Source organism: Macaca nemestrina, chromosome 6 (genome assembly GCF_043159975.1).
Source record: "Macaca nemestrina isolate mMacNem1 chromosome 6, mMacNem.hap1, whole genome shotgun sequence".
Taxonomy (NCBI): Eukaryota; Metazoa; Chordata; class Mammalia; order Primates; family Cercopithecidae; genus Macaca; species Macaca nemestrina.
This window is the reverse complement of record NC_092130.1, coordinates 88084943-88110803: the sequence shown is the minus strand read 5'-3', so window position 1 is coordinate 88110803 and position 25861 is coordinate 88084943. Positions and strand designations below refer to the sequence as shown.

The window sequence follows — 25861 nt, the reverse complement described above, 5'->3', positions numbered from 1 at the left end:
TCCATTTAATATTTTCAGACCATGGTTAGCTACAGGTAACTGAAACTTTGGAAAGCAAAGCCAAGGATAAAGAAAGGACTATTGTATATCAATGTCAATGTCCTGGTTGTGATATTATATATTATAGCTTTGCAAGATATTATTGAGGGAAATGGGTAAAAAATAGACAAGAACTCTCTATATTATTTCTTACAGTTGCATGTGAATCTTACAGTTATCTCAAAATAAAAAGTTTTATTTTATTTTATTTTATTTTATTTTATTTTATTTTAGTGGAGACAGGGTCTCACTCTGTCACCCAGGCTACAGTGCAGTAACACAATCACGGCTCGCTGTAGCCTTGAACTCCTGAGCTCAAGCCATCCTCTTGCTTCAGCCTCCTGAGTAGCTGAGACCACAGACATATGCAACTGTGCCCAGATAATTTTTGTGTTTTTTGTAGAGATGGGGTCTCACCATGTTTCCTAGTCTGGTCTCAAACTCCTGGGCTCAAGCAATCTGCCCACCTCGACCTCCCAAAGTGCTAGGATTATAGGCGTGAGTCACCATGCCTAGCAAAAACTTAACTTTAAAAAGTAACCCAACATAATGGCTGGTATCTTTTACAAAAAATAAAGCATAGAGACATCAAAAATCATAAATAAGGAAAACTAGGCATTTTCTTTCCAAAATATCTGCCTAACAATATAAAACGGGAAGTGAACTGAAAGCATTAAAAGAAGCAATATACATGAGCAAAAACTAATCTCAAAGGTTGTATTTTTCCACACATAATAAATTTTAAAGAGGTTATTTTTTTATACATAGTGATGTAATAAATCAGTAATATAAAAAGTAAAGAATAAATTAATGTGTGCAGGCATTTACATTTAAAATGTGTAAAAATATAAAAAGAATGGATTTTGAATTTTACATTGCTCGAAATTAAGAGTTCATTCAGAATAGTCACTGTTTAAGCAGACTCATGCTTTGTTTCCATTAAATTATGCAGCAATTTAAAATAAGAATGTATTGGTCTGTTCTCACACTGCTATAAAGAAATACCTGAAACTGGGCAATCTATAAAGAACAGAGGTTTAGTTGGCTCACGGTTCGATGAGCCGTACAGGAAGCATGACGACTTCTGGGGAGGCCTCAGGAAACATTCAATTATGATGGTAGGTGAAGGAGAAGCAGGCAGGTCTTACGTGGCTGTAGCAGGAGGGAGAATGGAGGAAGGTGCCATACACTTTTAAACAACCAGATCTCATGAGCACTCACTCAATATCATGAGAACAGCGCCCAGGGGGACATTGTTAAACCATTAGAAACCATCCCCATGAGCCAATCACCTCTCACATGGCCCCACCTCCAACACCAAAGAATACAATTAAACATGAGATTTGAGCAGGGACACAGATCCAAACCATATCAAGGAAAAATGAAAGACAAGGCAAAAATGAATTTAGTCTAATATACTTTGCACCTCTAAAAAGTGCCAAAATTTTCATACTCATGATACATGCCTTGATGTATATGTACACCATATATCCGTGTCTGCATTTACAAAGAACATGCTCTTTTTACTCAGGTCATATGGTACCAGGAAGTCACTGCAAAATTAAATAAGGAAATTAATGACCTAACTTTGGTCGTGTGTGTGTGTGTGTGTGTGTGTGTGTGTAACATTTACATATAAACAAATGCTAAACAATTGGCTTAAATGTTTCTGTGAAATTGAGTCATTATTAACTGACCACTTTGCCAAGTGTGTTCACATTTTAAATTACACTGAGAAATGTTATACAGAGGGCAGATACTAATTGGCTCATTGTTTGAGTGAAGTGATTGGGTTAGGAGTTAACTAACCTGGTCAGTCCAGTCAAAGTAGTCATTCAGATTGTGTTATACAGGTACATCTTAAAGTTTTTAGGTCATAGACATTGTGGATAAAGGCATTTTTTAAGATAATAAATACTTCAGAAATTCGAAGTTTCTTTTTGACTGATCTTTAGCAACATCCTTGGATTTGAGGAATAAAGAAGTGATAAACATCAGTGTGTTATTAAGTCCTATTTTTCCTTCCTGAAGATAAACTCCACCTTTATTCTTCATTTCAACTTCAACCACCCTTGTTCTGGCTTTCATCACTTATATTTAAATGCTGCTGCAACCTCCTCTCTGGTCTCTCTGCCTCTAATTGATTTTTCCTCCGATCCTTTCTGAGCACTGCACTTCTTAAAATACATTTTTCTATTTTCACTCCCCAACTCAGGGCTCCATCATGATTCAGTGCCGTCAACTCCTCTAGCCCTTCCCAATCTATTCCAATCCCCCATTGAGCCTTGCTTCCTGCAATTCACCCCCACACACTTCACCCCAAGCAAGTGTCCTCACATGCCCCTGTGATTACCCAAATCTGCCCTCATGTCTCAGATTTTCCTGCCTGAAAATATTCCCCTATCAACCCCACTGCATTCTCTTTTAACCTTCCTTTAATTTCCATGCTACCCGTACTTCAAGGCCGAGCTCAAGACTACCATCTTCAACAATCCTTGACTTCCCAACCTGCAGTCATTGTTGTTCCTGATTGTCCTCTTATCCAATTCATTCATTCATCTGCTCTACGCAAATATCTTGAGGTATTATTTGTGTGTCAGTTACTTTGCTCATTGTAGTACTTCTTTCATATCACTTAATTTTGTTCTGTGATTAATATATTTGTCAAATAAAAGGGATCATGCCTTAATATTCTTTTCCAGATCCCTCGGTACTCAGCAGTGGAGTTGGCATATTATCATCACCATTAACACCACCAATATCGAACATCAACTGAACTGCTTCTACCTATAGTCAGTACTCTCCTTGGCCCTGAAAACTCAAAGATGTAAGATATGACCCTGTAATCACAGTTTAGGTGGGGAAAAAAGTGCCAAATGAATGGTGTGTACTATAATGTTAGAAGGCCTCAGATGCAGGCGCAAGCACTGAGACAGAGCATGACAAAGGTGATGCAGCTCTAAGTGTTTTCCATTATTGTGGTGGATCCTGCAGTGACTGACCCAGCCTCCTGGGGACTAATGCACCCATTTCAAGCTGCTGGGACTATCAATATCAACTGCTGTACCCCTCACTGGTGATTGCCTGCGGCTGCACAGGATTACAGCCCCTCCCAAGGGGCAACCCACAGGCAATGATTAGTTTATTCAGGGAAATAGAGGCCCAAGTGCCTTTGTTTCAATTTCAGTCAACTCTGAAGGGCCTTATAACCTCAGAGCTCTGGCTAACATAGGTAGAGACCTCACTTGCAATCACGCTTCAGCTTCTCACTCTATCCAGTACTTCAATGATTACTTGGTTTTAAGTTATCTTCCAAAACCACTCTCCAATAAAACTTGGGCTTGGGCATGCAACTTCCTATCTCACAATCTGGTTCCAAGGATCCCAATCTACTTTCGTGCTTTCAAAAGAAGGGTATAGTTACCTACACAGTTCCTAGCTAAAAAAAAAAAAAAAAAAAAGTTCTAGTTCAGAACACTAGCAAACAGATGCCCTATCTTAACTTTTCCAAAGTTCTTGGAGTCAGCAGGAATTTCTGTCTCATCTCTCACAAATAAAGAAACTGAAGACTAGAGAGAGGAAGTGTCCAAGACCACACATCTAGGACATAGCAGGTCCAGGACTCAAACCCTGGCCTTCTCAATCTTACCCAGTGTTCTTTTGCTACACCAGACGGTTTGGAAAGTGGTCTGGTATTAAGAAAAGAATATGCACATTAAAGGTAAACTTGGGCTTTTCTTTTCTACCAGTTACTAACCATGTGATTTTCAGCAAATCATTTAACTTCTCAAAATTTAATTTCTTAGGTGGCTTTGTGTCTATAAAATTGACATGAACATACCTCTTCATAGCATTATTATGAGAATTAACTGAAACATAGAAGACACTATTTCCTGTTCTCATAAAGGAGTGGTGATGTATAAGATCAAAGACGTTTGTAAAGTTCAGATTATGGAACTTGGAATATTTTCCTGATCATCCCATTGAAAGTGACCTCTCCTTTTGATCATCTCTTATTTAAAGTGACCTCCTATTTCTCTAGAATTCCACATATTGTGGTTCACACTACTCTTAGAAACATGCACATTTTATTTTTTATAGGCTTTATTTTATAGTTATTTGCCTTAATTTTCCCATCAGTATGTGAAGTCTTTGAGGGCCAGAATGATCCTAGACATTTCTGTACACGTCTCAGAGCCTTGCTCAGTAAGTGTCAGAGAGTAAATGTTGCATGGATGTATGTTGACTGTGCTGATACATGCTAAATAAATGGATACTTTGTGGTGCTGCACCTGCCCCAGCAAGTCGTCATGTGAAGGCAAGAAGATAATACATTTACTGTGAGAACAGGCTACTCTGGAAGACATAGAGGAAGTTGCAACCAAAGGGAACAGTGAATTGAAACATCCAACCTGCCCTATAAAAGAATGTGGACCTATGGACGTCAGATTTTCTTGGTACTGACAAGCAGCTAAATCACTGATTTTAAAAATCACTAAACTCATTTTAATGAGTTTTAAAAGCATGGTATTAGAGTAAGGGTTACTCTTATGGGGGATAAGAGTAAAGAGTCAGGGGAAATGGGAAGTGCTGCTCCACTACTGTTCATTCCCGGGAAACATGGAAACAAGGACTAGGAAGAGGGTTCCCCCAACAGTGCGCATTTACAAACACTAATCTCAGTCAAATCGGAAGTGAAGACTTTTGCTGAGATGGAGGATGGGGTGGAAATGCTGCTGTAGGAAATGTGATAGGGAGTCAGCAAAAGAATTGTGAGCAGCCATAAAATTAGAAAGCATGACTCTGTACAGATCCCAGTCGGAACAGTTTTGTGATTTTCAATAGCAACACTCAACAGCCCAGCTGTGTGACAAGAGAAATAATATAGTAAGGATGACCTGGGTGGAGAAATTCTCTTCCTTTGACTTATGCCTTGTGCATGTTCATAGATTTAAATATATATGATAGAGTGTCAACTCATTAGAAATATTAACATATTGAATCCTAGCTCTTATCCTCCTATCGGAGAGATGGTATAGCAGAACTACTAAGAGCAAAAGCTCTACAGACTAATAGTCCTAGATTTGAATCCAGTCCCTATTCCAATTGGCAGCATATCCTTGGGAACATTATTCAACTTCACTATATATTGTATATACAATAGTACATATCCCTTAAATTAATTGTGAGAATTAAATAATGCATAAAACATTTTAACACAGTGCTCATGAATGCTGAATAAATGCTAAATAACAATACATGAGGAAAAGAACTTGGCACACACAAGATTAAGCACTACTTGGTTTAGAGCTTATGAGAATTAGATCAGAGGTTATGAAACTAGCACTTATTATAGTTTATAATTAAATACAATTTTCTCATTTATTATTTACTCCCCAACCGACTATAGATTCCATAAAGGCAGAGACCTTCTCTGTTTTGACCAATTATCGCCCAAATATAGTACTGAACACCTAGCAGGTATTAATTAAATAACCAGTTAATTAATTAAAATGAGCAAGCTATTAAGCTAAGACAATGATCACAGAAATACTTTATTAGGAACTTGTGTTTCCAGATCACTCTGCAAGTTATCATACTGATTAAAAAATAAATAACATAAACAACAAATCAATCTAACCTTCTTCCAAGTTTCTAGTTAAATGCCTTTCCTTCCCCAAACAAAAAATAACCTGCCATTTTGTTAGTTCTGTTAAACCTCCATTCCTTCAGTGACTCCTCCCTCCCCAGCCTACAGAGTGTGTGCGGTATTGTGGGTGTGTGTGTGGTATTTTGTGTGTGTGTGTGTGTGTGTTTTCTCATCACAACACTTTTACTTTGTCACCTAGAGCAGCCCTTTCTTTCTGTTTACAGTCCCTGCCACTATTCCTACTTACTGTCCACAACTGCTGCCACTTTGATTTCCCTCTATAATTTGATGTTTGTATTAGAATCTTGAATCCCTTTAGAACTTTCATCAAACAGTATAATCAGTAACATATTATAGAAAGTGACCATCTTTATTTATCCTGAAATTGTACATAGAGTAAGCAGACAAATATTTGTTTGGTTGTGTTATCACTTTTAAAGCAAAACTCCCGAAAGCATTTTTTAAGTAGAAATTGTGAAGGGATACTGGATGCCAGGAGTGTAAAAATAACTAAGATGGGAAGTTGCCATTTCCTCTGCTAATTGACATTACTGTGTCAGAGTTTTCAGCTTTTCAGGGCTCATTTTTGCTTTTTGAATACATGAAAAACAACTAGAGACCTTCACACCTTTTGCAAACTGTTTTTTTACTGGAAAGAACTTCTTTAACATTGGTTGACTGTGAGCAATGCTTATTTATTTTCTTATCTCTCTTTCTAGTAAATAATAGATCTTACCTAAAAATGGTTGAGGCAACCCTAAAGGCTTTGTGATTCAAGCATTAAATGACAATCTGCCATCACACTAGCCTCCCCCACTGACAGGGAATCCTTCCTCTGGATCTTCAACAAGGGCCCCCTGATCCACGCAGCTTTGAGAATATTCAGCTAGTAGAATTTAGATCATATTTGCTATGTATGTCCAGCTATTTTTCTTTCCAGTATGTTTCTTGAATTCACCCTTGGTGAATACCAAGCTACCTTGATGTAGCTTCTGGTAGAAATTAAATATGATACATTTCAAGGATGTAAATTAAAGAAATCCTTTTTTAAAGATAACTCCTCTTGCCTGAAATAATATTTTAATTTATTTATCATCGATTTTGGTGTTGAAGCCATCTATATTAATACAAAAGAAAGAGTAACTTCCAGACTACTGATTTACCTCACCTTCAGTCAAATTTTTAAAATATTTGGAAAAACTGATTCTGGGTAATTTAAGCCCGTACAGCCACATGAGTAAAGTGATTTGGCTGTTAATAGGAAAGAAAAGAGAAATAAGTTTAAGTAAATAAACCGAAAAAGCCACCACATCACAGGTTCACAAAATAGCAGAAACAAGGTATTTTTGTTAGGTGAAGGCTCTCTTGTGGAATTAGGTGTATGAGTTCAATTTCATATAGCAACGGAGCCCTCAAAGAGGAGTTAATTCAAAGATAGAGAGTAAATAAATATTCCTTAGTGAAACAACTGCATACACAGAAAAAAATAGTCAGCATCAACATGTCAGAGACAAACCACGCTAATGCACAGTCAGATACCCAGAAAAAGTCAAGTATATGTCTTTTGTGAAAAGAATGCTAATTATCAAAAAGCTCATGAAGACTTAACCTAGCCTTTTTGTTTCTTCAATAACAATTATAAACTTTGAAATTGAAGCTATGATTCTGTTATTGTTTCATATCTTTGCAATTCCTATTACTCATCACATACTAGAAGATCCCTCCATAAGTAAGTAAAATAGTTTTCTAGGAGGGTACTGGGGTATCATGAACTCAAATGAAGCAGAAATTGACCCAGTAGAACATGGGTAGTCTCAATGAGTTAAAGTATCTTCCAAGTGCTATGTGTTTGGAGAAGGATTTTTGTTTCTAGAAACAACAAATACTCTCAAACCAGTTAAGTAAGCATTCATGCAAAGTCCACTATGTGCAAAGCCCCATATTTGATACTTGGAGAGACAGCCAGGAACAGTACATTTGTCAAAGGAAAGGTAAGAGATAACAAGTAACTTTAAAACAAGGCAGAATATAAACATATTATATTGGGGCTTAAAACAATGCACCATGAAAAGAAACAAAGATGTATTTAGTTCAGATTAGTTTGGGAGTTACGGGTGGTCTTCAGCTGGAGAAAGAGCTTATTTACTATTAGTTATTATTTTGAAGAGTTTCTTTTCTTATAATAAAAGTGTCATCCAGAGGGTAGCATAAGTGTGAATAAATGATTAAATACAATCAAAACCTGAGGCAAGCGACTTCTTTTGGCTTACATCCCGAAGACTCCTCCTGGGCAGACTTGAAGTTAAGCCAGACGTGCTAGCCCAGTTGCGTGGGCCACTTTGGCCGTTCGAGCTTGGATTAGCTTTTGGTGGACTGACCTGGATCTCCTGAAGTGACCCATAATTTCCAAGACCACTGGTGAAAAACCCGCTCATGAATCTTCAGATCTCAACACAAAGTCTGTGAGCCCACATACAGCAACCATTACTGGAGCCGCACACGTGCCCTCTGTAAGGCATATGTATTTTAAATATTAAGCACACTTTAAAAGTTTGTTTTGCCCAGGATTTTAAAAATCACACTAAAAAACTACTGTAAATATTTAAAGAAGGATCCAGTGTTGAAAAATAAAACTTTTAGGTTTGTCCTACTAGTCATCTTTAATTGCACTGTTATCTCTGCCTCTTTTTTCCTACAGAGCAGTCACAGTAGTTCACAGAAGCCTGGCTTCTGCACAATTTTTGAAAATAAGAGTTTACATTGAAAAACATTGGCATTGAGAGATCAATCACCTAATATGCGAATAAAAACCAACAACTAAATTTTAACAAAGGTCCAGCAGCCTTCTCTTGGTCTTTTCCTAAGTGCTTAGTTTGCCATTCTAACTGTAACCTAATCATTGCTTTTCTGATTCAAATATCAATACTTAATATTTATCACCAGAATGCTAAGTTAGATGGTCTGGCCACCTCCTCTTTAACAAGCAAAAATGATCTAAGCACTAGCCAGGCTTTGATGAAGCAGGGAATGAACTGAAGGGAGCCTCCTTCCACCAACACAGCAGCAATGTGTTTTCTGTCTCAACTGAACGTCCACAAATTTGTAATTTATTTGGGAAAATATGTTGCAGATAAGCAAAAAAAGGCATCTGGAAGCCTTCTTGCCAAATGGTAACTTTCTGGAAGTTTCCTCATCTAGAAGTAATTTCTGGAAAATTTCTTGATTAATACAAATCCGTGAACAAACTTAAAAATGATGGCTTTGTTATTGCTTTGGCACAATATGTTAACAACACTGTGAGTGCTGCCAAAACTCTGAGAGTTCTTTCATGCGGATTATGGTCTTGTTTACATATCCAGCTGTACTGAGGCCTTGTCCATGGTGGTAACCTAACAATGTTCCCAGTGGGGGTGCCCATTAGGGGAGGGGAGACTAACTGAAGTTTAGTTTGTTTAAATTGAGCAAGAATGCACAGCGGCACTCAGATCTTTGGGGAATGTGTTGGAAGCATACCCTTTCTGGGATCTGTTTTCGTTTATTTAAGGGGGATGTTTGCATTGCTCAAAAATTGCAATACACAAACTTGCCATGCAAAATGCCTTCCACATGTTTACTGTGGTCTATACAGAAGTGAGTAGAAAACACAAATAGTGCTTGATTGAAGTAAAATGCTAAATAAAATAGTAATTGCTGGCCTTGGTCATTTTATTAATTAAAACCCCAAACCGCTCTCTGTTATATGTATGTGTGCATACATGTGTAAAGTAAATTCTCCCAAGCATGACCATTTAGATCTGATAGAAAATTCATTGAAGAAATTGAATCTGGAATTGTGAGAAATTTGTTCCCGTTGATAGGACATTTATGTAAAATTTTTGTTGTTTTGCACTGATTTGTATACATGGACTTCACTGAGATTTTACTTTACAGGTTCTAATAACAAAATAACAATTGTTTTTCCCCAAAGGACAAATGTGAGAAACAATACATGTTTTCTCATTTTTGACAAAAATTTTAGCAGCGTTTTAGTTGCTGCATGTTATTACTAAAAACGAATCCGGGATATGAGTTGCCTCTACTCTTACTTCCTGACATTTATGAAGTCTACAAATGAAAATAGTCTGTTCAGAAGAAACTTCCACTTTTTGTGCTTTTATCTTTGCCAGTAATAGAGAATCAGGAGTAGACCAAGGAGACCTCAGGCAACTGCGGTAGCCTAACTCTGTTAAATAAAGGCTCCGCACAAAGTATTTCTTGTCTGACACCAGCTGAGAGGCCAAGGTGCTTCTGTTTTGTTGAAAAACGCACCAAGGTTTAACTTGATCTATTAGATATCATTTAGGTCAGAATAAAATTCTTATTGGAAAACTCATAATTCATACAGTTTTTAATTCTTCAAATTACACCTTAGGTCAGTTTTACCAAGGTAATTTTCATCATGGAATTTATTTATTAGTTTAATCAAAAAGCGAAACTCCAGTAAGTATTTTTCCAAAAAAGCCGGTTTTCATTTCTCAAAAAGAAATCTATTTTAAAAACTAATTTCAGTGTATAACATTAGCTTTGGTATCAGTATGTCAGGATTTTAATTAAATGTATTATGTTATTTTGTTCTAACATAGAAATCTCATTAATATGCAAGAGAAAAATATAACATTCCCATTGTCTATGGAATTGTTGAGTCAGTTACTTCTGTGTCTCTTACTTAGCATTCCCACATGAAAATGGCATATTCTGTTTAAGAAGGTGCAATATATTCCCACACTGTTACCAAGCTTCAAATTTAAGCTTCAAATTTAAACCATGATCACTGGATTACAAAGCCATTTTTATTTTTCCTGTCACTGAGTTTTACTCCTACATTTTTTTCAAAAAATCTCATATATTAACATACTTTTAAGTCAATATTAACAAGGAGAAGTAAACAAAATGTAAGTGCAAAGAACACAGCACCAGGCTACCTAGGTTTTTACACTTATTTCTACTTACCAGTTATATGCCTTTGCGCAAGTTACATATCCTGTCTCCAGCTCTGTTTCCTCATCTAGAGAAATGAATTAATAATGTTAACTTTCTCATTGGATTATGTTGAAGATTAAACGAAATAATACATGTATAGCACTGAAAAAAGTGCCTGGCATATAGTAAGCCCTCAATAAATGGTAGGTATAAAACTAGTACTAGAAGGATTGGCCATTAATTTTAGTTAATTTTAAAATTCTTTTTAGAATTGTATGTGTTTTAAAGCAGTTAATAGAGTCATGTTAAAAAATATCCAAGACCTTGTTGACACAGTACTTCTAAAAGTATTCATAATTATGCTGACAATATCAGACAGTCAAACCTGGAAATATTTAGAAACTATTAAGTTTATGAAAGACAAGTCTGACTAAATCACTTAAAAGCAAGCCTGTTGCTATACTATTTCTAAAATTCTTCTAGGGAAAACATTGTGAGGTTAAAATAGAACAAAGAATAGATTGTGACACATTCCTATGGGCTCTAAATAATATTAATAATGATCATCTTAATATTCAAATGGTTTCAGAGCATCGTATTCAGTATATAATTATTCTTCACTGTGATTTATTTTCTTGCATTCAAAGAACGTATTCTTTAGTGACAATTTTAAAATACTGTATTAAATATATTAGGTATTCTTTTTTAACAATATTCTTAAAATAGAATACTCTGAGTATCTAGAAGGAACTGCTAAATGTGTCCATAGTCTGACAATGGAATTTCCTTAACATTTTGTCCAACAGAGCTTCAGTGAATTGGCACCAATGATAACCATTCTGGGCTTCTGGGTTATTTCTCTACATTTTCAGTGCTACCTTGGTAGATACCAGGCCAATTTCCTAGATAGGCCAGAGCAAGGGAGAGGTGGGGATGTTTCACTACCATTTCTGGGTTAGTTCAGCACAAATTATTTCCCAATCCTGTTTCTTATTCTTATTTGCTTCCCAAGGACATAAACAATATAGAGTGTTAGGAAAACAAATATCTTTTAGAAAAAGTTTGATATTTATAATTTAATAATTGAAAAAATAAGATAGATGTTTCTGTTTTCTAGAGATGCACTATAAAATTTCTTTATTAACTCACTGGAATAAGTAGGTTAATGAGCCACATAGGGTATTTTAAAGTACCTGTTAGATTATTGTCACAGCACCTTTTAAATAATTCACCCTAATTTTGTTCAAACTGGCACCCAGCATTTGGGATAAGATTGATCAGACCATGTTATTGTCTGATGGAAGCTGAGGAATTCAGGAGCAATAAGTTATGATGGCACGCTTGAGAATTGTTGGAGACAAATCTTCCTCCTGAAATTACAAGTTCATACTATAATATTGTCATGCCTTTGTATACCATTATTTTATAAATGTTTATGAAAATCAGTTTCTTTAAATAATCCTTTCTCTATGCTATCCTTTCACTTTTATTTCCTAAATAAGGAAGGCTATTTATTAAATCTTTAGAATTCAAAGTCATTTTGGAGGAAAAAAGAAAGTATTTTTTACCACAGTAGCGAATCATTCCTAGCTGAAGGCGGCTTTTGTTCTCAGTCATCGGTTAAACTGCACTTTCATAGCCTAGTGCCTTCTACCAGAGCCTCTTGATATATTCACATAAATGATGGAAGATGCATGAGACGTGAAGGTGACATGTGCAGTCTCCAGGAGGAAACTGATGCCCTGGTTGCTCGCTAAGGAGCCATCCTGGCGTCAGCGGCATACGCAGCCATGCGGCTGCCCTCCCAGCTGGAAGGAAGGAGGTAAGCAGCAGCTGTCAGCAGAAAGAGATGGGAAAGGGGCAATGACTCTCCAATTCACAGAAATAAAATTGTTCATGAAAATTCCCAGTAATGCCCTCCCATAGCTGCATTCCTTCCAAGACTTCTGACTGACTTCCCTGAAACTTCTTTCGTCTTCTGGCTTATCAGTTGTTTCAGGGTGATGTATTACTCAGCCACCGCCTGTGAAGTGAACCAGAACAATTTGAGGTTAATTCACCTCTCCCAACAATAATAAAAGTTTGTTCGTTCAGAGATTCAACAATGAAATTGTTACTGATTAGTCCAAATCAAAAAATCTGCACTTCTGTCATTTCAAAAAGATTTAATTACCTTTTCCTAATGCAGTATATATGCCCCATTTGCCAAGACAAAAGAGCTATTATTCAAAGGAAAAAAATATTGCTGTAGCAAGCACAGTAACTTTTAATATTTTCACTGCTGAACTGTCAAAATGTGAGCACTCCCACCCCCTTAAAAAATGAAAGTATGGAACTATCGCATAACCTTCACTTTTATAGTAAGAGGTTTCTAGAATATGACAAAGAAAACATAGCAATTTCAGCCAGGTCATAATTTAGTATAAAATAAAACAAGACATTTAAACCCAAGGAGGAAAAAAAAAAAAAACCGAGAGTGGTAGAACTATCCAACTATGTGTGCAATTTCCTTGTGCTCAAATTGCATTTTCTCCCTTCAGTGTTATACTGAGCAGGGTCTTGCCCTCTAGATTAGAGACTTTTGCATTAGAGGAAACTAGGTTATGTCTTCCACTGTCAGAGACAGAAATTATGAGCTGGAGTGCATTTTAGCCAGTCACTCTGAAAAATGTTCGCCCAAGGGGGTAATAATTAGAACTGTTTTTGTCAGGTGACTGCATTTTAAGCAGTGATGTGTCTGAGAATCTAGCTAAGGGCTTTAATATAAATATAAATATTTTTTTCAGTCAGCATTGTGGCTTGATTTTTTTTTTTTTTTGCTTTGCTTTTTATTTCAAAAGTAAGCACTTTTCAGGAATTATCAGCTAACATGTCCTACAGTCTAGCATGATGGTGACCTGATAATATAATAGCCAGCAGAGAATGATACCCAAGCAGCCTGAGAAGTTAATGCATAAAACAATAAATGAATTCATTTTGAGATCACCATGCATGTACGGGCACAAATAATTAGTCTGTATAGATTGCTTAGAGGAGTCTAAGCCCAAACATAAAATGGTTTTACTTCTAAATTATTGTTTTACTTATTTAAGTAGTTATTTAATGCAATTTAATATGGTAGTTCACACAAACATAAATAAAATATACAAAAATACAATTGATGCGCTTTTGGATTACTTCAAAGTGGTTTGACACATTTGGGGTCAAGATCCCATGGGCGGTGGGTTACCTAGGAGTTCTCTGTTATTTATTAAGTTGTCCAAATCTGAATATAACCTTTTTAGACAAGAATGGATCATTTTAATATTTGTTCCCATTACAAAAGCATTATGGAAAGATGGGGACGAATGGAAATAATCTCATATCCTTTGGCTTATAAACTTTAATAAAGACTATCCTTTTGTTCCTACAATAACCCTATCTTTGCAAATAAATGAATCACTTTCAATTATGAGTTTCTCAGAACAAAAGGTCATGTTTTCTGTAGAGTCTTAAAAATACCACATCCCATCCCCATCAGAGTATAAATAATGAATAATTACAAAATGAAACTTTCCTCCTGAAAATTAGCTTTAACTATGTTATATCACAGGAAATAATAAATATCAATAATTTGAAAGTAACTAATTTTCTGGAACTATTCTACTTTATTTATCACAGACCATTTGAAATCTTTTATTTGTTAATTTTTAAAGACTGGGTCTTGCTATGTTGCCCAGGCTAGAGTGCAGTGGCTATTCACAGGCACAATCATCACAGACTACAGCCTTGAACTCCTGGCCTCAAATGATCCTCCCACTTCAGCCTCCTGAGTAGCTGGGACTACAGGCTGGCACTGCTGCACCCAGCCTGAAATCTTAAACTTTCTATTCTAAAAGGGGTTCAGTTGGAAAAATGTTGACTTTCATTATAACCAATTATAAGTAGTACGTCTTTCATAATATCAGAAGCATGACATGACAAAGAATAAGCTTCTACAGTGTGAATTCCCCCCACTGCCATGTAACTCACCTTATCTTGCTTTGCGTATATCCACGTTGTAATCTTCCAGTTTGAACTTTAAATTGCTTTTAAAAAAAATTGTGCTTAAAACTCTGTACTAAAGCTGATTCTCTCCCTCTCAAATGATCATACCTCCTTCTCTTTTTCCCAAGGTCCTCTCTGGGTATAAAAGGATAATCCCATGTTCTCATGGTGACTTACATACTAGCGTCTGGGTCTTTGCTGGCCTCTGCTGGTCTGTTCCCCTCTGTATCAGGTTATTGAACACCCTGTTCTAGTGTGCAATATTTTGTGCTTTTTACTGCCCAGTGCTTTGGGGGTGTGGAGAGGAGACAGAGAGGTCACGGTAGTAACTATTCCCAAAGTCCTTAGATCCTGCTGTAACCTCCTATATCACAGTCCCTGTACTCTGCAGCATCGTTGTTCCAACCCCAGGCTTCTTGCATTGCACTGATTCTCTTAATAACAGGACACTCTAGAAATTATGGAATCCCTAGATAATCTCATGGGCCATGGGCAACCAGGGGCATTGTTTAATGCACTTGTCTAATGCTTCCTTCAGCATTTCTAATTGACCAATCGTGTGCTGCCATATTAGTGTTGTACCATGATAAACATGGGATTTCTTCAAGGAATTTGAAAAGTTCTCAGGATAGAACCTGAAGCAACTATCAAGCTTAACTTAACCCCTCCCCTTATCTATGAACCCCACAATTTTAACTAGATTTTTCTGTTAGCCTTCACTTTACTCCAACCCAAAGGGTTTGAGCCCAATTAAGCATACATTTGACAGAACTCTTATCTGACCCCTTGCCATTCATATGCCTTTTCTGTTTTCCCTCTTCTCAGACCTTTCTGCCTAATTTCCCTTCTCTTCTCTCAGTAGCTGTCGCTATGTAACATCTTCCTCCTTCCCTTAGTTTAACTCACTCTTCCCTTCACTGCATCATAGTGATGAAGGAGTTTCAGGAAAATTAACAGATTATTAAAGACAGAAGAGACAATGACATGTGTTCTGGAGGGGGTGTTGTCTCCCGGCTCCTCCTCTGTTCTTCTCTGCCTTTTTTGTACCTCACGGACAGGGAGACAGCAAAGCTATTTTTCCCAAGTTCCCTTGACTTTCTGTTAGATTTTTGCCAGTGGAAGGCAGGCACTGGAAGAAAAGTGAAGAAAGAAGGAGGCCATTTTCTTCCCAGCTTCTAAAGGCAGTTTCAGCAGCCATAACAATGATAGGTATATGTGGCTCCAAGTTCTACTCAGGTAACCCAATTTCAACTTCAGCAATCTCACCTGCATATGGACTCTAGGTAACACTATTTTCTCCTTTGGATTTCTAGGCCTATGGGTAGTAGTGGCTTAATATAGGTACTACTTTCTAGGTAACCTTACTCAATCAGTGCCCCAGCCCTTCTAATACTTTGAAACTAATTCACTGTATTAACTCTGAAATTCCTGAGTTGGATTATGTTTGTGTGATTAAACAGAGAAAGTATGTCAATCATACGATCTCTATTACATTTTTTTAAAGTCTACCTGTGGAAATATTATTAGTTCCTTTTTGTTAAAACCGTGGTTGAAAAGTATTTGAAGTAGACTTCTGGAGTAGTATGTATTAACCATCAAGACTGTCTAAAGAGAATTTTTAGTCTTATAAGGCAATTACTCTACTAGGGCCTAAATGGAATCTATAGCCATTTAGAAAACAAGAAACGTTCATTATTATGACTCATTTTTGGCCATATATTTCTGTAAATCATGGACTGCCTATACTCTTTATAAATTTTCTTTGGGTTCAGGAAGGAATACCAAGTACTTTTCTGGAGTCTTATTGCTTTCTGGCCTCTCTGACTTCCCTTGCCATTTTGACCCACATATGGAAATGAGAATTACAAAGTTTTGTGTCTCTTTCCTTACTCATCTAGCACCACTAATGCTGCCACTCACTTCAAATTCCTTACTTTGAATGAATTACTGCCCAGCAAGCTAGGATGCCTGCAGTAATAGAGCAATGCTGTAGGCCAAGGACTCCAAAGACACAAATAAGGTATACACACACACACGCACACACACACGCATTCAGTTACCCATCCATTTTCCTTCTAAACCAGTGGCCTGTTAAGTACAGGAACAGGTTTACTTTTTTATCTTTGTATCTCTAGGTTTGTTTTTTCCCACAGTCAAAAGGTATGTGAATAACTTTTAGAACTTTTATAGAATTAGAACCATAAACTTATAAAAGTAAAAAGAGCAATAGAAATCACATTATTCTACTAATGATTATCTCTACTATAACATATCATTCCTATCATAATTTTTTAACTCTTCCTAATTTATCTGTGAATGCCTTCCTTAAAGGAATGTCTGATTTTTATCTTACCATCCTGTGTTTAACACAGTGCTTAAAACACAGGGAACATTCAATAAATGCTTGGTGAAAAGGAGTATATGAATAGATGAATGAGTTAATGGCTTACTGAAATAATGAATTACTAAGGAGTCAAATATCTTGTCCAAGAATGCAGCGCATAAGTAGACTAACAAGGCTAAATAGCACCTAAATGATTCAAGTTTTCTGATCCCGAGTTCAGTGTTCTTTTCACAGACCTTCTTCTGAGTTAACATTTTTAGTGTTTTCTCATAAAAGAAGTTTTAATCCTTTGCCATCAGAATAATGTAGAAATGTGGGTGAAATAAGGAGAGATGCTGTTACACTTGTCGAAACAAGGCAAACCATAAAGAAAGGGCTCGGTTCCTAGTACCAGGTTCAGAAGCAACAGTGAAGTCTCCAAGACCAACTGGAGAATAGAATGATAGGCATGCATGATAGGGAGACAATACTGAGCACAATTACCCTGCAAGCTCAGTTTCCACTGGGGTCACTCTGTGCCTGTTTATGGAAAATGTATCATACATAATCAGCAACATACACTGAACTTCCATCAGAGTAGAGATAACTTCAATATCTGCCTACATTATCATTATTTTTTCCCAAGAACAGTATATTCCACTCATATGAACTGTGTAAAAGAACAAAAACCCACAAGATATGAAAGTGCTCTTTCAGAACATGATTGCTGTAGAAGCATCACTGATTTTAATGTATAATGTTTAGGAAAAATGTATTCAATTAGCTTCTCTCTCAACATGTATCATTTTTAAAACAAAAAAAAAGAGGATAAAGAAATGTCATTGAAAGATAGATACTATTAAAATTCTGTTACAAAAATACTTCAATTCCTTTGTTTTTATGTTAAATCCAACTGCAAATCACAAAACCACCTCATCTAAGACCCAAAACAAAATTGAATACCCATATTAATACCCAAAATTTTTGGTAGAAAATTAACACACCATAATGCTTAGGGGAAAAGCCTGATATACCACCATTTGGTTGCATCAGTTTTTCCCAATATGAGATGGAGTAGAAATATGACATTTGATATTATCACTGACGGTTAATTCTGTGAACATTTTAATATTTTTCAGATATCCCAAGATTTATATTTTTCCTTCCTCAAATGAAAGCAAGAATTTAAATACCAAGTCTTTCCTTTCTTTTGAAAAAATAAATGCTATAATATACCTCCCAAGGTTAATCTGTGTCCTTGCACCTCCAATGAATCTATGGCAAGAATGTTTTTTATTGCTCTGCCACATCTAAAATTGCTTAGTCCATACTCTCTTAGACACATCATTTTTCAAACTCAAACTTCCAAGTTTCATCAGAAAAGAGCACATTACACTAAATGCAAAGCAAATGATTACTAGCTCATCTTCTAGGGATATATGCATTCTTTGCCAAACAAGCAAGCCCATGTGTTTTAGTTTGAAGAAAGAATCTTGCAGCAAGCAAGCACTCCTAATATACCATAGACTTTGAATGATTCTTTGGCAAACTGTAAAGTAGTTTGTTCTGGAAATTGTATGAGCCACGGAGCCCTTGCCCTCATCATTTGACTTGTAATGGATGTAGTTCCAAATAAATAGTTTACATTCCCAGCCTTGGCTTTTTAAAAATCTCTTATTAATTATCGGCCTATTGCAGTCTGGCTTCTTTCTCCCTACTCCAAATCATGCTAGAAGGAGGAGTAGAAGAAGCCTTTTATGGATAGAATTTGTTACCCCAAAATTCATATGTTGAAGTCCTAACCCCAGTACCTGTGAATGTGACCTTATTTGATAATAGAGTCTGCAGATGATCAGGATAACTGAGGCATTAGAGTGGGCCTTAATCCAATCTGACTGGTGTCCTTAAAAATAGGGGAAATGTGAACGCAGACACAGACGTGCATCCAGGGAGGGCACCACAAGGAGATCAAGTCGGAGATCAGAGTGACTTAGCTAAAGCCAAAGAACACCAAAGATCACCAGCAAATCACCAGAAGCCAGGAGAGAGACATGGAACAGATTCTCCCTCACAGCCCTCAGGAGGAATTTCCCAACTCTGCTAACACCTTGATCTCAGGCTTCTATCCTCCAGAACTGTGACACAGTGTCTGTAGTTTAAGCCACCTCATTTGTGGTACTCCATTACAGCAGCCCTAGGCTAATACAAAGCTTCTGTTCTAGAAATGAGCAGACCTGGGCTTTGCATCCATCTTTTCACACAGTGAAGGTTTCCCAGAGTTTCATCCTCAGCCTCTTCTCCCTGGGAAACCCCACAGCCTCCATTGTCATCTTGAGGCCAAGTGCAGTAGCTCCTCCTTATATGCAGTTTTGCTTTCTAGGGTTTCAGTTACCCATGGCCAACCATGGCCTGGAAATATTAAGATATTTTGAGAAAGAGAGAGAAAGCGAACATTCACATAACTTTTATTACAGTATGCTGTTATAATTGTTCTATTTCATTATTCATTATTATTGTTAATCTCTTATTGTGCCCAATTTATAAATTAAACTCTATCACGGACATGTATGTATAGGGAAGAAAACATAGTATGTATAGAGTTCACTACTGTCTCTGGTTTCAGGCATCCACCAGAGGTCTTGAAACATATCCCCCAAGGATAAGGGGGTGCTACTGTACTTCCATATTTCCATGTCTAGCTCTAGCCTCTCTTCTTTGATTCAAAAATGTATTTGTGACTGCTTGGTCAATATCTCCAAGTGATTTTCTTGCAAGGATCACAATCAAGTTCACCCCAAGTCTGCTGCTGCTTCTGGGTAAATGGTTATCTCATCAGTTAACAGCATCACCACCCACTCAGTAAACCAAGATAGAAAGGTGAATTATATTTAACTCTTCCTTCTCCTTCAGTCATTATATCAAGTAATTCCAATTAAACCGACCTGTGAAAATTTCTTTAATCCATTTCATCCTTTCCAGTCATGCTATTATTTAATACTATGTTGGTTGGAACCCAATTACTTGCTCCAGCTTCTCCATGAGTCTTCTGAAGGTTCTGCCTACCTCCAAACAACCCTCTGTGCCTTTTACCAAAGTCATTTTCTGCACAGTGCCTATTATATCTTCCCTATTCAAAACCTTTGTTTTTCCACTACATATAAAACTAAGGTGAAATTTCTTATCAAACCACATCAGGTCTTTCAGAATCTGATTTAACCCTAACATTCCAACCTCATCTTCTGCCACATCCCACCTACATCCAACCCCATCTGAAGATGCAAGAGAACTACACTTTTCTGAACACTTGAAGGCACTCACGGCTATGTGACTAATTTTGGCCAATGGCCTGTGACTCATTGCCCCATATATCACTTTCAGGCCAGAGTATTTAATTGTCAAGATGAATCCACTAGCACTCTCTTTCCTGATACAGCGATCAGAGAGGAGGCTCTGTGATAATACCAGAGAGAAGGTCCCTGAGACACTGCATGGCAAACAGTTGCTAAAGAGTGAGCAGACTTGCAGCCAATTTTGTGTAAATAATAAATAAACTGTAGTTATGTTAAGCCACTGAGATACATGAGAGGTTTGTTGCTGGTGCATAAACTAACTTTCTGTCTGGTATATCACCCATATCCACCAATCTTTTTATACTCCTATGTACTATGCTTTGATTCACATGTTAAAGTGTGTTGGTTTTACATTAAATTGCCACTGGTAGGTGTATTTTGTGGCATTTTCAGTGTAATGATATAGTATATACTTTAAGAAAATTTAAAAATAAAAAAACAAAGACTATTATGCATGCCATAAAGCTCAGTTCAGTTGCTTCTCCTTGAAGGTCATCTTAAATTTCGCCTCCTCCCCAGTTTCTCATACTCATTTTTTTCTGCCTTGTCAAAAGAGTTGCTTTTTATCTTTGGTGTCTCACCTTATCTTATGGTTATTTATTCATCTCTTTTCCCTTCAGTCACACATTTTAAAAAAAAAAACTGTAAGCTCCTTAAGGTCAGGACCTGTATCTAACTTATTCTTTAATCCTCCTAAGCACTTCACATAAAGTGCAAGCCCATTGTCTGTGCTCTTCATGCATTGTCTATGCTCAGTAAATGTGCATTGGATGAGTTCAGTTGTAGAAAGTAATAAATGGATTTTTTTAATAAATGCACCATCTCTCTGGAAATCCACAGTGCTCACATTTTGTGTTATGAGCTCATTTTAGAGTGATTGGATGACTTTTATTGGCTAATGTCTGCCATGTGGTAATGTCTTCATTTGCTGAGTTGATGTTCCAAATCTTACAATTCTTCGTCATAATTATTAGTTTTTCCCCTGAATTTTGTGCTTCATTGAGGTTCTAAAGGGTAAAATTAACCTCCCAGCTTTTCCTCCATAAATTTATAATTTCATTGTGATTTCATTGCTAGATTGGCTTCCATTTCAGAGGTTTGTCCAAAGTTTAGGTGATTATGTGTCTGTTGTTTTTCTCTTCTCTCCAATATGGTTATTTCCTTACAGTCTAACTTGCTCAACTGCATAGCAATAGATACAGCAACATGAAATTCTAAATACTACTTACTTAGAAAAGGTAAATCTTAAGGGAAATGAGACATGTTTTTTCACCTGTTAAAATTATATGAGAATTTATGAAAATAAAGACTCATTCCCATAATATTCTTCCCTGCTCTGGCATCTGTTTACCTGGACATAAGTCAATGTTTTCTGTGGAACACAACATTGTAAAGTGTACATTAACAAGTTCTTAAGGGATATCATAAGCATAAAATCTGTTTAGCTATTCAACAATATGAAAATTTGATTGTTTAACTTGAACTAGAAATGTATGGCTTCAATTTCACTAAAGTTATACATAATTATATAGATTAAGACATGCATTTGGGAATTTATTACTTCTCAAAATTGGTAAAGCTATCATAGACATTAGACTCATAAGCTATGTAATTGCTTGTAAATAGATACATTGTAGGTGGAAAAAAACATTCATTTAAAGGGTCAGAAAATTATGTCTGGCTGCAAAACTACATTTGAATGAGTCACAGAACTTCTTGAGACTCTCTGGGGAAAATATTGAAATACTAATTTTTACCTCACTTGCCTCAGTTGCTTGTCCTTTGTAAAACTAATTTGTAAAAGCCTGCCTCCTTGTCCATCTTTTAATCCCTCCAGTCCTAACACCTGGCTCAGCCAGTTACCACTCCTATATGTACCTCTTTATCAAACTGTGGACCCAGTGAAGCCCTGCAAGGAGTAAATGACCCTGGGCCAGTCAGGAGCTCAGCATCAAGCAGATCTTGTTTCAGGCCTTCTAATAAGCAGACTTGCCCTTTTGTTTGTAATAAAGACTGTGCCTCATACTTCATGTTAGTAATCTTATTCCATTGCTCCCGAGTCTGCTCTGATTTGCTGCCTATTAAGCGAGCTAGTTGAGTGGTTTTTCAAAGTGTGTCCCACAAAAGCATCAGCAACATATGGAAACCTAAAGAAATGCAAATTCTTAGACTCCACCCCAGACCCTAGTGAATCAGAAACTCTGGAGGTACAGTTCAGTAATGGGGGCTTTAACAAGCTGTCCAGGTGTTTTTGATGAATGTTCAAGTTTGACAACTAGTGGGTCGGTTATTTGGCTTTAATTCCTCTTATTTCCATATGCCTGTCTGCTCTCTTCCATCCATCATCAAGTCCTCACGCCAATAGGGCGAACTTCTTTTGGAAAGTAGAGAGGGAGTAGGAGAGATTTTTATGCCAGATTCAAAAGCGTGTGACTTTGGGAACAGAAAGAAAGGTTGAAAAAGGAAGGGTAGTCTGTTTCATTGTCCAATAATACACTATGGAAAATTGTAGTAAATGCAGCTGTAATAAGTGAAAAAAAAAATTGTCAAAGGAAAGAGATGTCAAAAGAGAAATTTTTAAAGTTTTGCTCAAAGCTAGGACGGTACTATCCCTGCCCCGGGCATTTTTAGAGGGACACCAATAAAAAAATGTACTTACTTTTTTGGTGGCTAGACTGTGTTTCTTTCAATTCAACACCGCGGAGATAAATACAGAAACCAAGTTAATATTCAGGTTTTACAAAGAAGCGTCCTGCCCAGTTCAGTGTGTTATGGGACAAGAAAAGCATGGGACAAGGAAAACCGAATCAGCAACTTCATTATCTATCCCTCTGCCTCTCTGAGCTATTGTTCACTCAATTATCCCCACTCCTTTATTCATCCTTCAGCCTCCGTTCTCCATGGTTCCTTCTCTCTCACTACGCAAACCTAAGAACATCATCATCGTATCTTTTAAGAGTCTTCTTTAATCATGCAAACACCCCATAGGCACTACCCTAAATATGCTCTTCTGTTTGCCTACAAGTTTCTATAACTTGAAAGGAAATTCACTTTCAAAATCTCAACTTTGCACATCTGTTTATTCCTTGACCCACTATAACACACAGAAAGTCACAATGGGTCAAGGAATAAACAGAAGTGCACAGAATTCTACGGAAAGGAACTTATATCATATCCATCAATGATCCATTTAGAATATCCAATAGTTGGGGATGGGGCGCGTCCCGCGGAGAGCACGGCTTTAGCCGGCAGTACTCCCATATTTATGCCACCTGCCTCATCCATATGAGACCCTTCCAGGAGAACCGGGCCCAGCAGCACTGGGGCAGTGGAGTGGTAGTGAAGAAGCTGTGCGAGCTGCAGCCCCGGGAGAAGTGCTGTCTGGCGGGCGCTCTGTTCAAGTCCATGCAGCTGTAGCCCTCCATCCTGCGGGAGATCAGCTAGGAGCACAACCTGCTCCCCCAGCCTCCTCGCAGCAAATACATCCACCCAGATGACGAGCTGGTCTTGGAAGATGAACTGCAGCGTATCAAACTAAAAGGCACTATTGACGTGTCAAAGTTGGTTACAGGGCCAGTCCTGGCCGTGTTTGGCTCCGTGAGAGACGACGGGAAGTTTCTGATGGAAGACCACTGCTTTGCTGACCTCGCTCCCCAGAAGCCCGCACCCCCGCTTGACACAGATAGGTTCCTGCTGCTGGTGTCTGGCCTGGGCCTGGGTGGAGGTGGGGGCGAGAGGTTGCTGGGCACCCAGTTGTTGGTGGACGTGGTGACGGGGCAGCTTGGGGACGAAGGGGAGCAGTACAGCGCCGCCCACGTCTCCCGGGTCATCCTTGCCGGCAACCCCCTCGGCCACACCACCTAGAGCAGAGATTCTATCAACAAGGCCAAGTACCTCACCAAGAAAACCCAGGCAGCCAGCGTGGAGGTCACGAAGATGCTGGATGAGATTCTCCTGCAGCTGAGCCCCTCAGTGCCGGTGGACGTGATGCCTGGCGAGTTTGATCCCACCAACTACACACTCCCCCAGCAGCCCCTCCACCCCTGCATGTTCCCGCTGGCCACTGCCTACTCCATGCTCCAGCTAGTCATCAAACTCTACCAGGCCACCATTGATGGAGTCAGATTCCTGGGGACATCGGGACAGAACGTGTGACATTTTCAGATACAGCAGCATGGAGGATCACTTGGAGATCCTGGAGTGGACCCTGCGGGTCCGTCACATCAGCCCACAACCCCTGACACCCTAGGTTGTTACCCCTTCTGCAAAACTGACCCGTTCTTCTTCCCAGCGTGCCCACATGTCTACTTTTGTGGCAGCACCCCCAGCTTTGGTTGTTGGTGACTGTCCCTGACTTAACTGCCATGCAGACCACCTGCCTCATGAACCTGCCCAGCCTGGCGCCCCAGTCCATCAGTTTCTCTGGCTTCAGGGCAGAGTACCATGACCTGGGAGGCCTGGGCCTGGGCCTCTGACTCAAAAAGGTGGTTTTGACCAGAGAGGCCCAGATGGAGGCTGTTCATTCCCTGCAGTGTTAGCATTGTAAATAAAGCCTGAACACTTGCTGATGCGGGGGGAGAAAAAAAAAAAAAAAAGAATATCCAATACCAATAGTTTTAGCTTTTACCTTCCATGATCCCTCTGGAGTCTAATATTATTGCTAAATCCTTCACTGAAACACTGTCCTCTCACGGTTTCTAACATGAAACTCTCTTTTTTCTCTTCCTCTCTATGGCTATTGCTCTCCAGCATCCTTTTAAGCTCATCATCTCCTACCCTCCTTTTATGTTCTGAAGCTTCTCCAAATTCTATCCTTGTCTCTCTTTTCTTCTCATCCTACATACACTTATCAAGCAGTGTTATCATCTACCACCAGCTCTCTTCTACCTCCCCAACCTAAATTAATCATAGCACTATTCTGATCTTCAGACTCTTAACTCTAATTTCTCCGATTATATTCATCTGAAAATGCCAAAGGATATTGATATATCATCTTCCTTTCAAGACTGTATTTGGTCTACATGTTCTGTCTCTCATTCATTGCAAAACCTGAACCCTGGCATTTATTTATATTTGTTCTGTAAGTATTTTTCTCCTTTAACCTTATATCAAATCAGTGAATAAAAGATTTTATTTATTCTCTCCATCTTCACTGCTTCTGCCAGTCATGGTGTACATTACTTCTTGCCTGAATTACTGCAGTTGTCTCATATCTTGTGTCTGTCCCCTTCACACTGTTGAAAGTGATATTGTTATATTAAATGAGAGCAAATCTAACTGCATAAATTTCTCAATAGTTTCCCATCAAAGACACTATAGAATCTGCCATCTCTTAAGTGCATTCAAATTTCCTCATAAATTGGTATATTCATACCAAACCAAGCTGGCTTTCACCTACCTTCACTCCATTTTTTATTTTTCCATTATACCTCTGATTCTCTGAGTATACATTTTTTGTTTGTTTGTTTTTTGAGTTTTGGTTTTGAGACAAGGTCTTGCTCTGTCACCAAGGCA

The 25861-nt window shown here is 37.9% G+C and overlaps 1 long non-coding RNA gene and 1 pseudogene across 1 annotated transcript in view; one reads left to right on the top strand and one right to left on the bottom strand.

The window, feature by feature from the left end:
* The window catches only part of LOC105491954 (uncharacterized), a 61625-nt gene extending 38354 nt beyond the window's left edge, over positions 1-23271 (bottom strand). Inside the window, exons 1-3 of the long non-coding RNA XR_011624264.1 lie at positions 23007-23271; positions 12217-12671; positions 10679-10733 (exon numbers count right to left, since the gene is read on the bottom strand). This is a non-coding gene — a long non-coding RNA (uncharacterized lncRNA). The remainder of the gene's footprint in view (positions 1-10678; positions 10734-12216; positions 12672-23006) is intronic.
* A 287-nt stretch (positions 23272-23558) lies between these two features.
* On the top strand, positions 23559-25489 carry LOC105492000 (DNA polymerase delta subunit 2 pseudogene; annotated as a pseudogene).
* Positions 25490-25861: the final 372 nt, after the last annotated feature.